This window comes from Micropterus salmoides, unplaced genomic scaffold, assembly GCF_014851395.1.
Source record: "Micropterus salmoides isolate LMB-PRFRI ecotype aquatic unplaced genomic scaffold, ASM1485139v1 Ms_hic_scaffold_8, whole genome shotgun sequence".
NCBI lineage: Eukaryota > Metazoa > Chordata > Actinopteri > Centrarchiformes > Centrarchidae > Micropterus > Micropterus salmoides.
Genome location: NW_024044570.1, coordinates 37,545,167 through 37,559,875, shown reverse-complemented (window position 1 = coordinate 37,559,875; position 14,709 = coordinate 37,545,167).

The following is a 14,709-nucleotide window of genomic DNA, read 5'->3' as shown; positions in this document are numbered from 1 at the left end:
ATGCCCTTAGACAGGAATGCAGGAAGGCAGAGAGGAACTGGAAAAAGAATAAACTGCAAGTGTCTTACGAAATATTGAGAAACTGCCTAACATCTTACCAACGCCTGGCCAAAATCTCAAAAGCAAAGTATTTCTCTGATATCATTGCTAGAAATGCACACAGCCCTAAGACCTTGTTCAGTGTAATAAACACTGCACTAAACCATGCTACTGCACCCCCTGATGCTACCTCTGAAATTACAGAGAGGTTCTTGAGGTTTTTTATTGATAAGGTTGACGTCATTAGATCTGGTATCTCACCCTCCGGTCTTGACCCATTTGAGCTTGTCCCATGCCCTGTCTCTTTAAATTACTTTGAGCCTGTGGCCTTGTCTTAATCGATCGATATAGCCTCACTCATGAAGCCTACTTTTGCTCCTACAGACACTGTCCCCTTGCGTCTTTTAAAAGAGGTTTTAGATGTTGTTGCTTCTAGACTTTTGTCTATAATAAATAGCTCTCTTATAAATGAAATTTTTCCATCCACTTTTAAACATGCTGTGGTTCAGCCTCTTATTAAAAAAACCATTCTTGACCCTATGGATTTTAATAATTTTAGGCCCATTTCTAAATTATCTTTTATGTCTAACATTTTGGAGAATGTCATTCTTTCTCGACTCTCCTCGTTTTTAGCTGAAAACAATGTGCTGGATAACTTTCAGTTAGGTTTCAGGATACATCACAGTACAGAAACAGCACTGCTTAAGGTACTAAATGATTTATTGCTGTTTGGTGATTCTGGGAATTGTGCTATTTTACTCTTGCTTGACCTCAGCGTGGCTTTTGACACTGTTGATCATGACATCCTCCTGGATTGCCTCCAGCAAGAGATTGGTATTTAGGGTGTTGCGCTATAGTGGATTTACTCATTTTTGAAAGATAGAACTTTTTCAGTTAACATAGGTAACATTTCCTCTTTTTCAGAAGCAATTAAGTGCGGAGTACCTCAAGGTTCAATCCTGGGACCAATCTTATTTTCTTTGTATATGCTCCCCTTGGGCTCCATTCTCCATAAACATAATATATTACACCACTGCTATGCTGATGATACACAGCTGTACTTACCTCTAAAGCCAGGCCAAATCTTTATTACACTTGCAGCTTGTTCAAAATGCAGCTGATTGTTAACTGGTACAAGGAAGAGGGACCATATATCCCCAATAATGGCTGCTCTTCACTGGTTACCAGTCAGTCGATTTTAAGGTGCTGTTAATTGTTTTTAAAGCATTACATGGACTGGCCCGATCTTATATTTCAGAACTCCTAATGTTTCATCACTCCTCCAGACCCCTCAGATTATCAAACCAATCCCTCTTAATCCCACAGTCTCGTATGAAAACAAAGGGTGACCGTGCCTTTTCAGTGGTGGCCCCGAGACTGTGGAATAATTTACCCCTGATTATTAGATCATCCCCCTGCGCTGTGTCTTTATTTATCTTATTGCTGTATGTCATTAATTGTTTGGCCTGTTTTAATTTATCTGGTTTTATTTTTTATGTCTTCTTCTGTATAACCAGCACTTTGGTCAACTCTGGTTGTTTTTAAATGTGCTTTATAACTAAACTTGACTTGACTTGACTAGCTACTCTACATTAAATGAAGCTTCACTACACAGAAGCTACCCCCCAGTGAAATGTAGCAAGCTAAGCTACAGCAACGTGGCAAAAGTAGCTTAGTTACATCCAGGGACGTGCACAGGAATTTTGAAGGGCAGTTGCTCTGACCTGAAAAAAGGCACTAAACACAGTATCCAAAATGTATTAACAATATAAATGTCACCAAAATACATATGAGAAAAAGAGTTCCTTATATTATTGTTTATTGTTTTTTTTAATCATTATTATTTTTTATTTTTTTTCCTTTTTTTTTTTATTTGAAAATAAATAATCTAGATTGAATTGACAGATGGGGGAAAACTCGCTTCTAATAAAATATTAAATAAAAAAACGCTTAGATTTCGGAAAAAAATACAATCCTTTTTTAACCTTTTGGCTTCCCGTACATTCAGTTGCGCTAGCTCGTATTCACTTCTGTTGGTACGTATCACGTATGGTAACTGGGCAAAACTACGCATGATTTGTTGTAGTATGATTGCATAAAGGAAGGAAACAGGAATTCCGGTAGGGAACAGAATCGACTGACGTGCAGGCAGCGCTGCAGCAGTGCAGCCACTTAAACAGAGTTTGCCCTTCCCCTACTGACTTTCACTTTCGGTGCCCGAATGGAAGTGAATGAGGCTTTGCGATCGCGATTATTTTTTTATTTTATTTTTTTTTCTCGGAAGGGCGAGTCGGAAGGGCAACTTGAGTCAGGAAAGGCAAACGGGCAGTTGCCCGGGCAACCAGAGCAACCCCCCTGTGCACGTCCCTGGTTACATCTAATCTATTTTTCTATACTTTATAGTTAGGTCTATATATATACACACACACACACAAACACACAGTATAGGCCTAGTTTATATTCAACTAACTTCATTCCACAGTAGCAAAAGAAGAAAGACTAAAGACCTACTCCAAACAGTGTGTGTGTGTGTGTGTGTGTGTGAGAGAGAGAGCTAAATCAGACACACACAAACTCTCATACTTAGTGATGTATTTCCTCAACATGGAGAACCATTGTTGTTTGTATAATTTGTATAATTATTAATTAATTATATTTTTTATTGTTTATATGTGAATTTGTGCTCTGGCAACATTGCAACCTAAACAACCTAAACATTCATGGCAATGGGCGAGAGAGAGAGAGAGAGAGAGAGAGAGAGAGAGAGAGAGAGAGAGATCTCTCATCTCATGGAAACAAGTTTCTGCCACTATATATCAAAGTTTCACACGGAAGTGTTTCTGCCGGCTACACATACAGGTCCGTGTGTGGCGGTGGCGTCACTCACCGATCTTCAGAAATGCTTGGGAAAATGCAACGTGTGTGGACGCTGCCGCGCTACTCAGCCAATAAAAGAGCTTAGTTACTGAAAAGCTATTTGATTCAGAAAATAGCAACGCTACCACCAAGCTACTGAGAAATAAAGTTTCACTAGTAATGGCGCTACTTGTAACGACGCTAGTGCCCAACACTGGAAATCAAGTTAGTTACATGCATTAAGGTTGAGAGGAATTCAGTGCATCATGGGAAGTCCCCTGGCAGTCTAGGCCCATAGCAGCATAACTAAGGGATGGTTGATGGTCTCACCTGAGCCAGCCCTAACTATAAGCTTTATCAAAGAGGAAAGTCTTAAGCCTACTCTTAAATGTGGAGATGGTGTCTGCCTCCTGAACCCAAACTGGAACCTGGTTCCACAGGAGAGGAGCTTGATAGCTGGCTCCCATTCTACTGTTGGAGACTCTAGGAACCACAAGTAACCCTGCATTCTAGGAGCGCAGTGCTCTGGTGGGGTAGTAAGGTACTATGAGCTCTTTAAGATAAGATGGTGCCTGACCATTAAGAGCTTCGTAGGTGAGAAGAAGGATTTTAAATTCTATTCTGGATTTTACAGGAAGCCAATGCAAAGAAGCTAAAACAGGAGAAATGTGATCTCTTTTCCTGGTTCCTGACAGAACACGAGCTGCAGCATTCTGGATCAGCTGAAGAGTCTTAACGGACTTTTTCGAGCAGCCTGATAATAAGGAATTGCAGTAATCCAGCCTAGAAGTAACAAATGCATGGACTAGTTTTTCTTCATAATTTTTAGACAGGATGTTCCAGATTTTTGCAATATTACGTAGGAGTTAAACGACATGTCCTGATCAAAGATAACTCCAAGATTCCTCACAGTGGTGCTGGAGGCCAGGGCGATGCCATCCAGGGAAACTATATCTTTAGATAATGCGTCACGGAAGTGCTTGGGCCCTAGAACAATAACTTTAGTTTTATCGGAGTTTAACCTAAAAAAATGGCGGGGGGGATGCTTGTGGTGGGTTTCTATCCGGTGGTAAATGTGCAGTGTGTGTCATGGTGTAGCCGTAGGTGGGGGTCTTTGGTCTCCCTGGCTGCGGGGGGGATAGGGGCGGTTTGTGCCGGCTGGCATCTCTCCTGTGCAGTGCATTACTTGGCTGTTGTGTGGCGTTAGTTAGATTGGTAGCGGGGTAGTGTTGGTTGGCTCACCTGTAGGTCGTGATTGGCTTGCGTGCTTGTCGGGGTTTGGGGGCCTCAGGTGGGGCCTGGACTGGGCTGGTGTGCGGCTCTGTCCTGTGTGCATGCTGTGCATCCTGATAATTGTATTTCGGTTCTCTGAGGGGTCTGGCGGCTGGTTGTTGGAGGGGTGGGGGACCGGGAAGAAGGGGGATGCTTGGTGGTTGTACGAGGATCCTGTGTGGGGAAGGATTGTGCTGGGGCTCTGGGGGGGCTGGGCCTGTCCAGGGGCTGGGCAGGGTTGTCGCTGACTCTGGGGTGCTGCCGGTGTTAGAGGGGCTCTTGCTATAAGCCCTGGGCTGGAGGGACCTGGAGTCGGGACTGAATGATGGGGCCAGTCAGGAATCTGGTCCCAATGGGGAGGATCATTCTAGCCTCCCTATGACCTCCTTCACCTTCCCCCCTTTGTTCATGTCTCACTACATACACCCTTAGGACTCCGGGGGGCGGGCAGGCTGCAGAGCGTTTGGTGGGTGGGGCTGCTTTATTGCGGCCTCGCCCTTCTTCTTCCCCCACTGGCCACCCCTCAATTTTAATTACACATTAGACACAGAGGGCTTGGGGGTGGGAAGGACACGATGGGAGGCTCCACTACCTGACAGTTGTGGGGTGCCTGTGTCACAACTACCCTCCAATTTTAACTGCACCTTAGTTACCACACACCTTATCTTTACTCCACCATACAACACAATCCATCAGTGGCGGCTCCTCCCAAATCTCTCAGGGGGGACAATTGTTGCAATGATGGCTAAGGTGACCAGTTCAATGGTCTTAGTCTGCTATAAGACAAGGATTGTTCTTTAGGCTACATACTGTACAGTATTTGTGAACAGCTATATCCTGAAGTTCATTGTCAATGTCTATAATGATTGACCAGTCCACAGTTCAACAGATCAACAGATCTTTAGACCTTTGGATGTAAAGGCAACTACTTTAGCAATAATGAAAAATAGAATGACTCTCACAATCATCTGATTTAGCTGTGATAAACCTTTTATTTAGGAACAATAAATCCAGAATAAAGCGCACTGGCACTGGGCTGATGATGTGCAATGAATAAATTTATTTACAGTTAATCTTGCGTTGCAGCTAAGGGGCCCTTCTCAAGTAATAGGCTGCAGTTATGTAATAATGTCACATACTGTATATGATGGTGGATCAAACATAGCTAATCTTAAATGTTTAATGGGGTACAGAGGAACACAGTATTTATTTTCATTCTTTAAGTTACACACATTACACAAGGCTTATAAGGTAAGCAGAGAGTAGTACAAAATCCACTTGTTATCCTGTAGATACATAGTATTATTTGGGGTGTGGGCTGTATTAAAGTATCCACTGTTCTCCTGTACTCTATAATCACACAGTAACAACGAGCTATGTGCTGTTCTCCCATTTTCACTCTGTATTTACACATAAACATCAAGGCGTGTAAGGGGAAATATAAAAGGTTTATTCTATTATTTTTGGTTTATTTTCTGTGTTGCTTTCCTACTTCTCCTTCTTCTTTTTATCCTCCTCTGACAAGATGCCAGTGGTACCTCCTCTTTCACATCAAATAATTGTTAATGGTTGCAGCTTCACCACCACACATAAAACTATCAAGATTATGAGCTTAGCCTATGGCATTTTACGGAGCATAAATTAGCCTAGCAGCTAGCCGACTTTTCCTCTCCTCATAGCTTAACAAATTACTTGTATTATTTATACTGTGTCTTACTCACCGCCGGTAAAGTCGCTGCATCTCCCGACACCACGGCTGAATTTTCAGCCTGAACGAACATTTTCTACAGCAGCTGCTTGTAGTGAGAGCAACAACCTGGAGGACTGCAGAGCCGTTTTCAGGTGGCAGAAGCGTAGCTCTGCTGCTGGGCGCATGACGTAAACATGACTTACATGTTTACGGCGAGCCCTCCTGGAACCCATAGAGATTGCATTGCAGCTCGAAAAAACTGCATTTACATGAAAGTCTATGAGAGAGATCTGGGCGATTTACAACCAGACTGAAATCACACCAAGAGGCGGGACTCCCCAGAATATGACTTGACACTGATTAGACAGCGATATTCAGAGACAAAATCTCTGTCAAAAACAGTCACAGCTAACTAACAGTGTGGTAGAAAGTGTACGAAAAATCTCCTGCCTTTTTCCTGGTTTGGCGGTGCATTGCCCGGTCGAGCCGCCCCTGCAATCCATGATATGCATCCAACACAAAACAATACATTTACAGAGGCAGGCAGAGGGGTTGAAGGAGTGGGGGGATTCTCATTGGCCTCGTGTCCTGCCCCTGGAGCCCCGGGGCATCAGGGGTGCCGTGGGGTTGGTGTCCGCCTTGCCTGACCTGGGGCGGGTCTTGGGGGCCCGCTCTGGACATAGGGGTCTGGGGACTCCGGCTTCTGCTCATTTCTGGGCGGGTGGTGTGTCCCTGGGCCTGGGGGCCCGTTGTCTCCTCTCCATGCTTGGGCCCTTTTCGGCAGGGATGGGGCTCCTGCTGCTTCACCCTGCTGGCTCTCTCACAGTGGGGGCATTCGGGAGTCTCTGGGACACATGGGGTGTCGTTGTCGGGGTGGGTTTTGGTGCTCTTCCTTGGGGGTGGTTGACTGGGGGGGCTGGGCCCCCGTCCGGGGACAAGACCGGCCTCGGGTTTACGGTGCTTGGGGGCAGCTGGCTCTGCCTGCACTGTAGGGAGGGATGCCTCTGGCTGGGCTGTGGGGCTGTTGGCCTGGTTCTCCCACGTTATCGCTCCCTGGCGACTGGGAGCTTCCCGGCACGGCTTTCTGCTGTTCTTCCTTGGGGCGGGGCGCAGCTTCCCCCGGGACATGTGGTCTGGGGTCTTTTGCGCTTTGGGGGGTCGCGGGGTGCCCTGGCTACTAGAGGTGGGGGTATCAGGGCGCTGCGCGGGTCCCAAACAAAACTTTCATTTTAAATGATTTTATCTCTTCTTCTGACTTAGACTTTATGTTTCTGACTGAATCTTGGCTATGTCCTGGTGATCACAGTCAGCTTATTGAATTATGCCCCCCCGGATTATAACTATTTTAGCCGCCCCAGGGAGAGTGGCCGTGGGGATGGCATTGTGGCTGTTTTTAGAAAGCACTTTAAATGCAAACTCCGTGTAACGATTACTCTTCTTTTGAAGTGCTCTTATTCAAACTTGGTGGCCCCCCATCCGTCCTAATTGCTGTCATCTACCGCCCCCCAATCCAGCCGGTCCCTTCATGCTGGAATTCCCTGAATTTTTATCTGATCTTGTTTTATATGAGGACAGAATCCTTATTTGTGGAGATTTTAATTTTCACGTTGACGGGTCTTCAAATCTCCCTGCTCTTGATTTTTTAAGTATCATTCATTCTTCAACATGTGTCGGGCAAAACTCATCACTATGGCCCCACTTTAGACTTGGTCCTTAGCTTGGGTGTGAAGATATCTGCTGTAGAAATTAAGTTAAAATCTATATCTAAATTAAATCTATATATCTGGTCATTCATTTCCACTGTGAACTACAGGCTGCTAGTGTTGTCCAGTCTTTATCAAAACAAACCCGCAGTTTAAATGAGCAGAGCGCCTCTAAATTTGGTGCCCTCTTCAGTTCATTTAGCAATTAGCGATATTGTCAACTATTTTAATTCTCTCTGTTCCTTAACCATTGATCTCATGAAAAACAAACAACACTTAAAATCTGCAAAGCAACCCTGATTAAATGCTGATATCAGAAGCTGCAAACGGGAATGCAGAGAAACAGAACGCAGATGGAAAAAATCAGGTCTCCAGGTCCATTTCACGGCCATGAAAGAGTTACTATCTTCGTACAATAGGTTGGTAAAAGACGCAAGAGCTCACCATTTCTCAAATCTTATCACAATCCTAGACTCTCGATCTGTTGGTGAACCCTGCCTCTCCCTGTGCCTCTGCTGATTGTGAGATATTTTTAACACACTTTGTCAGTAAGGGGGAATTATTATGAGCCAGTATTAGCCCAAACCCTGCCTTTTTAGATGTTGTGCACCCTACCCAGGATCCTTGGAGTTCCTTTTCTTCTATTACCATGGCAGAACTTATGGAAATTATGTTGAAGATGAAGCCTTCCTCTAGCTCTCTTGATCTGATTCCTGCAAAGTTTTTAATAGAAGTTTTGGATTACATTAGCCCACACCTGCTTTTAATTTTTAACAGCTCATTATCTACTGGCTGTGTCCCGGTCTACTTCAAGACGGCATGTGTCCTAAAGAAACTTAGCCTTGACCCCAACATCCTTGATAACTACCGCCCAATCTCTAAACTGCCTTTTCTTTCAAAAACCCAAAGCAGCTCCTTGCTGCAATGGAAAATAATTGTATCTTTAAAAAGTTCCAGTCTGGCTTCCATAAACATCACAGTACTGAGACAGCACTCTTGAAAGTTACAAATGACCTCCTAATGAACGCTGATGCGGGCAAATGTTCAATACTGGTTCTGCTGGATTTAAGTGCGGCCTTTGACACCATTGATCATGGCATCCTGTTAAACAATCTGAGGCACTGGGTGGGGGTATCTGGTACTGCTCTGAACTGGTTTGCCTCATACTTATCCAATAGGAAGTTTTGTGTCTCTATAAATAATTTTAAATCTTCTTTCTCTACCACCAACTACGGTGTGCCTCAGGGGACAATCCTTGGACCTATATTTTGTTTTCTATATATATGCTCCCTCTGGGTGATGTCATACGCAGGCATGGTATCTCCTTCCATTGCTATGCGGATGATACACAGTTATACCTACCTGTACAGCCCACCGACCTTAGTATGTTGAGTTCATTACAGGACTGCCTTACCGACATAAAACATTGGATGTCGAATAATTTCCTACAACTTAACTCCAATAAAACAGAAATCCTGGTTATAGGTCCCCAACATCTCTGCAATCAAATTCTGCTCTCTTCTGGCTACCTGCTACAACACGTGAAGCCTGTTGCAAGAAATCTTGGCGTGCTATTCGATAGTAAGTTATGCTTTGAGGATCACATTTCTAAACTGGTCCAGTCCAGCTTTTACCACCTTAGAAATATTGCAAAAATAAGGCCTATTTTAAATGTTACAGATGCAGAAACTGTTATACATGCTTTTATCTCCTCACGCATTGATTATTGCAACAGCCTCCTCACTTGCCTTAATCAGAAAACCCTAAATAGGTTACAGACCGTACAGAACTCAGCTGCTCTAACTAGGACAAGAAAATATGATATCACCCCTGTTTTAGCATCATTGCACTGGCTCCCTGTTTGTTTTAGGATTGATTTTAAGATTTTACTCATTACTTTTAAGGCTATTCATGGCTTGACTCCTGATTATATTTTAGATATTTTAACTCCGTATGAGCCCTCCCGTGGCCTAAGATCTTCTGGCAAGGGCCTCCTGTCTGTTCCTGGAGCCAGACTAAGAACAAAAGGTGACCAAGTATTTGCTGTCAGGCCCCCGAGGCTCTGGAACGACTTGCCTGAGGAAATTAGGCTGGCGGGGTCGGCTTCTTCTTTCAAATCTCTTTTAAAAACTTACTTTTAACGGAAAGCATATCCAGATTTTATCTGAGCTGCCACTCGTTTTACTATTCCTGCACTACCGTTCTTATCACTTTGTTTGCTTGTCTCATCTTCCTTACCTCCTACTGAACATATTTGTTATACTTTATTGTGATCCTTGTTCTTATATTCTGTATTTTATCCCCCTGTATCTTTTACCCACGTGGTTATTTGTTTTTGCATTTTATGTGTGATTTGATGTGAAGCACTTTGTACTTTGTTTGATAAGTGCTATAAATAAAGCTTATTATTATTATTGATCCGGTTGCAGTTTGGAGGGCTGCGGTGGGATTGCAGGGCGATTGTTGATGCATCTTGATGTATTGTGTTATTATAGGGGGTTTTTTTCCTTCCCTGTGCAGGGTCTCTGGATGGCTGCTGGTCGTTTAGTTTGTGCATTGGAGTCCGGGGGAGGCATTCCTCGTTGGCCTCAGATCCATGCTTCCCCATTTCTCTGTTGGCCAGTTGTTGGACCCCTCTGGATACTGTAAGTATCTAAGTATAAAGTTAGTTTTCGGGATGTGCAGTGTGGGTGGGCAGGGCTGTGCTCCGGTTTATTCTGGGCTTGTGCCTGGAGTTCTCGGCCCTTGATGGGTGGGCGGGTTGGTCGTGGCATGCAGCTGAGCTAGTTGATTTTGCCTCGTTGCTGGTTTGGCTGGTGTTGCACGGCGGCCGGGGGGCGTGCTGTGCACGGGGGATGTCGGCTGGCGCGGGCGGCCTTAGTTTTTCTGGCGGTTGGGGGGAGGGCGGACTTTTATTGGCTTTCGCTGCCTGGCTTTCGCTGTTGTGTTCTGCCGCTCACTCTCTCTCGTTTGCCCGACCTCGAGGGGGCTGCCGGGCATTGGGTGTTGCCGTGCTCGCATGTTGGGCTCGTCACTTGTGCATTGGTGTTGATGATTGCGTGGCATTTGGGCGTTTTGGTTGTTCGCTGCGCGGCGGTGGGGTGCTGGGTGGGCGACGAGCACTGGTCTATGTTGTGTGCATCTGGGAGTCATGTTATTATTTTTTTTAGATAATTTTTTTTTTTCTTTCTCCCACCCCTATTGGCTATTGGGGTTCTTGCCTGGCTGTTGCTGGGGTCGGTGTGGCACAGTCGTGGCGTCCCACTCTCACTAACAACTACATTCTTTAACAGGCTTATGCACGCACACGCACACACACACACACACACACACACACACACACACACACATACAGACACATTCACCCACACGCACACAGACACACACAGTCTCACACATAGACACAAAAAAATTTAGGTTGTCCCTGGTAGAATTATTCCTAATGCTTTTCTTTCAGTTACTTATTTAAATTAATTGTTATTATTCCAGCTCTCGTGGCTGTGCTGTGTTGCTTATTTATTGTGCGTGACTGTTTGTTTGTTTTCATTTTTCTCTTAGTTGCCTTACTATGTCAGCTGTTTATTGCTGCTGTTCGGCTGGTTGTCTTTTACTATTATTTTTATTGTTTGTTTGTTTGTTTGTTGATGTCTTTCTCCTCCCCAAGCCCCCCTCTCTGTTCTATTGCAGGTTTCGTTGCTTTCTGCAACTGGTGTTTCCCTCTGCTATTCCCTGTTGTCCCCACCTTCCATCCCCCTTGTTTTGCAGGTGTTGTCCTTTCTCTATGCTGTCTCTTGTCAATGTTTGTGCCCCCTATCCCTGTGTCTGCCCCCCTGTCCGGCCTGGTGACAAATCAATACATAATTAAATAAATAATAAAACAGTAAAAGGAGTATATTAATACTCTCTTGTTAAAGTAAAATCTGTCTGGCACAATATGTTATCCAGCTCATCATACTCTATACCAGGCTGCTGGGCAGGACAGGTTTAAAAAACAAACAAAAAAACAAAGTGAACAGGATTGGTCCTTGTGGAACTCCATGACTAACTTTGGCGCGCATGGAAGACTCATCGTTAACATGTACAAACTGAAATCGATCTGATAAATAGGACTTAAACCAGCTTAGAGCGGTTCCTTTAATTCCAATGAAATGTTCCAGTCTCTCTAATAATCTGATGGTCAATGGTATCAAATGCAGCACTAAGATCTAATAAAACCAGTACAGAGACAAGTCCTTTGTCTGATGCAATAAGGAGGTTGTTAGTAATTTTCACCAGTGCTGTCTCTGTGCTATGATGAGCTCTAAATCCTGACTGAAAATCCTCAAATAAACTATTGCTCTGTAGAAAGTCACACAGCTGTTTAGCAACTGCTTTCTCCAGAACCTTAGAGAGAAATGGAAGGTTAGATATAGGTCTATAGTTGGCTAAAACATCCGGATCAAGTTTGGGCTTTTTCAGAAGAGGTTTAATTACAGCTACTTTAAAGTACTGTGGTACATAGCCTATTGATAGAGATAGATTGATCATATCTAGTATAGAGGTGCTGACTAAGGGTAAAACATCTTTAGGCAGCCTAGTCGGGATGGGATCTAAGAGGCAGGTTGATGGTTTAGATGAAGAAATTATTGAAGTTAGTTGGTAAAGATTGAGGGAGGCAAAGCAGTCTAAACATATATCTGGTTTTACAGCTGTTTCTAAGGTTCCTGAGTTTGGAGATAAGTCGGTGCCAGTTGAGGGCAGGTCTTGGTGAATTTTGTCTCTAATAGCTAGAATTTTATCATTAAAGAAGCTCATGAAGTCGTAACTACTGAGAGCTATGGGAATACTTGGCTCAATAGAGCTGTGACTCTCTGTCAGCCTGGCTACAGTGCTGAAAAGAAACCTGGGGTTGTTCCTATTTTCCTCTATTAATGACGAGTAGTACGCTGCTCTGGCATTACGGAGGGCCTTCCTATAAGTTTTAAGACTATCTTGCCAAATTAAACGAGAATTTTCTAGTTTGGTGGAACGCCAATTCCTCTCAAGTTTCTGCGATATTTGCTTTAATTTGCGAGTTTCAGTATTATACCATGGAGCTAACCGTCTTTGTTTTAGTATTTTCTTTTTTGCTTTTCAGGCTGATTAACTGAGTCCAAAAGCAAAGGCTGTCCAACAGAAATCCAAAAGGGTGAAAACCAGAATCCAAAAATGAGTAGGGTAACAGGGAGACACGGCGAGTAAGGCTGAAGACACGAGAACAAACTGCAACACTGGGTGACAATAAACAATGACCCGACAAAGACAAGACAGAAACACCAGGTATATATACACACAGGGACTAACGAGCAGGGCGGGAGCAACACAGGTGAAAGACATGAGGCTAATGAGGCACAGGCAGGGAGAGAGAGTAGGGGAAAACAGAGACAGACATGCAGAGTGTGACAGTACCCCTCCCTCAAAAGGACGGCCCCTGACGTCCTAAAACGAAACATCACAAACAAAAAAAACACAAACAGGTCAAGCTGGCCCAGGGTGGGCGGAGGGAAGCCAGGTGCTGGGCCAGAAAAACAAAACCAAAAGTCCCAAAGGACCAACTACCGGCAGGGCAAGGCAGTTCAGGAGGCCGACCAAGGCGGCCAGAGGTGAACAAAAGTTCAGGGGGCAGACCCGGAGGTCGACACAGCAGACCAGGAGGGCAAGAGCCAAACCAGGGTGGGCGGAGGGAGGACAGGAGGAGGGCCAGAGAAAACAAAAAACCCACAGTCCAAGGAGCAGACAGAAGGGAACCAGAGTACAGGGGGGAGGTCAAACAGGCAGGGCAAGGCAGTTCAGGAGGCTGACCGAGGCATCCAGTGGGGGACAAAAGTTCAGGGGGTCGTCCTGGAGGATAACCCAACAGACCAGGTGGGCAACAGAGTTCAGGAGGTCGCCTGGGAGGACGACCCAACTGGGCAGGAGGACCACAGAGTTCAGGTGGCCGTCCCGGAGTACGGCCCTGGAGGCCGGACTGTTCAGGGGAACGGCAGGAAGGCCAACAAAGAGGCTGGAAACCCACTGGAGGCCGACGGGAAGACCTCTCCGGAGGTCGGCACCCAAAGCTCTGGTGCTCTGGAGTTGCAGCAGGGCTGAGGTCCACGGACTGAGCAGCTGGGCTGAGGACCACGGGCGAGACAGCTGGGCTGAGGACCATGGACCGGACACGAGGAGCTGGAGTCGGTCTGAACACCGACTGAGCAGCTGGGCTGGGGACCATGGACCGGACACGAGGAGCTGGAGTCGGTCTGAACACCGACTGAGCAGCTGGGCTGGGGACCATGGACCGGACACGAGGAGCTGGAGTCGGTCTGAACACCGACTGAGCAGCTGGGCTGGGGACCATGGACCGGACACGAGGAGCTGGAGTCGGTCTGACCACCGACTGGACAGCTGGGCTGAGGTCCACGGACTGAGCAGCTGGGCTGAGGACCACCGGCGAGATAGCTGGGCTGAGGACCATAGACCAGACACGAGGAGCTGGAGTCGGTCTGACCACCGACTGGACAGCTGAGCTGAGGTCCACGGACTGAGCAGCTGGGCTGAGGACCATGGAACGGACACGAGGAGCTGGAGTCGGTCGGGCCACCGGCGAAGCAGGTGCCGGTCGGACCACCGACGAGATAGCTGGGCTGAGGACCATAGACCGGACACGAGGAGCTGGAGTCGGTCTGACCACCGACTGGACAGCTGAGCTGAGGTCCACGGACTGAGCAGCTGGGCTGAGGACCATGGAACGGACACGAGGAGCTGGAGTCGGTCTGAACACCGACTGAGCAGCTGGGCTGGGGACCATGGACCGGGCACGAGGTGCTGGAGTCGGTCTGACCACCGACTGAGCAGCTGGGCTGGGGACCATGGACCGGACACGAGGTGCTGGAGTCGGTCGGACCACCGACGAGGGAACAGGAGTCGGCTGGGCCACCGGCGAAGCAGGTGCCGGTCGGACCACCGACGAGGGAACAGAAGTCAGCTGGTGAGCAGGCTGGCTGTTGGCAGATTCTGCCCACCTGCCCATCAGGTGGGCAGGCAGAAAGCTAGTAGCACTAGCTGGCCTGGGATCACGCTGGTTGCAGACAGGTCGCTGCTGGTGACCTGGTCGCCTCCGATGACCACCACGGGAACCCGAAAAGATGG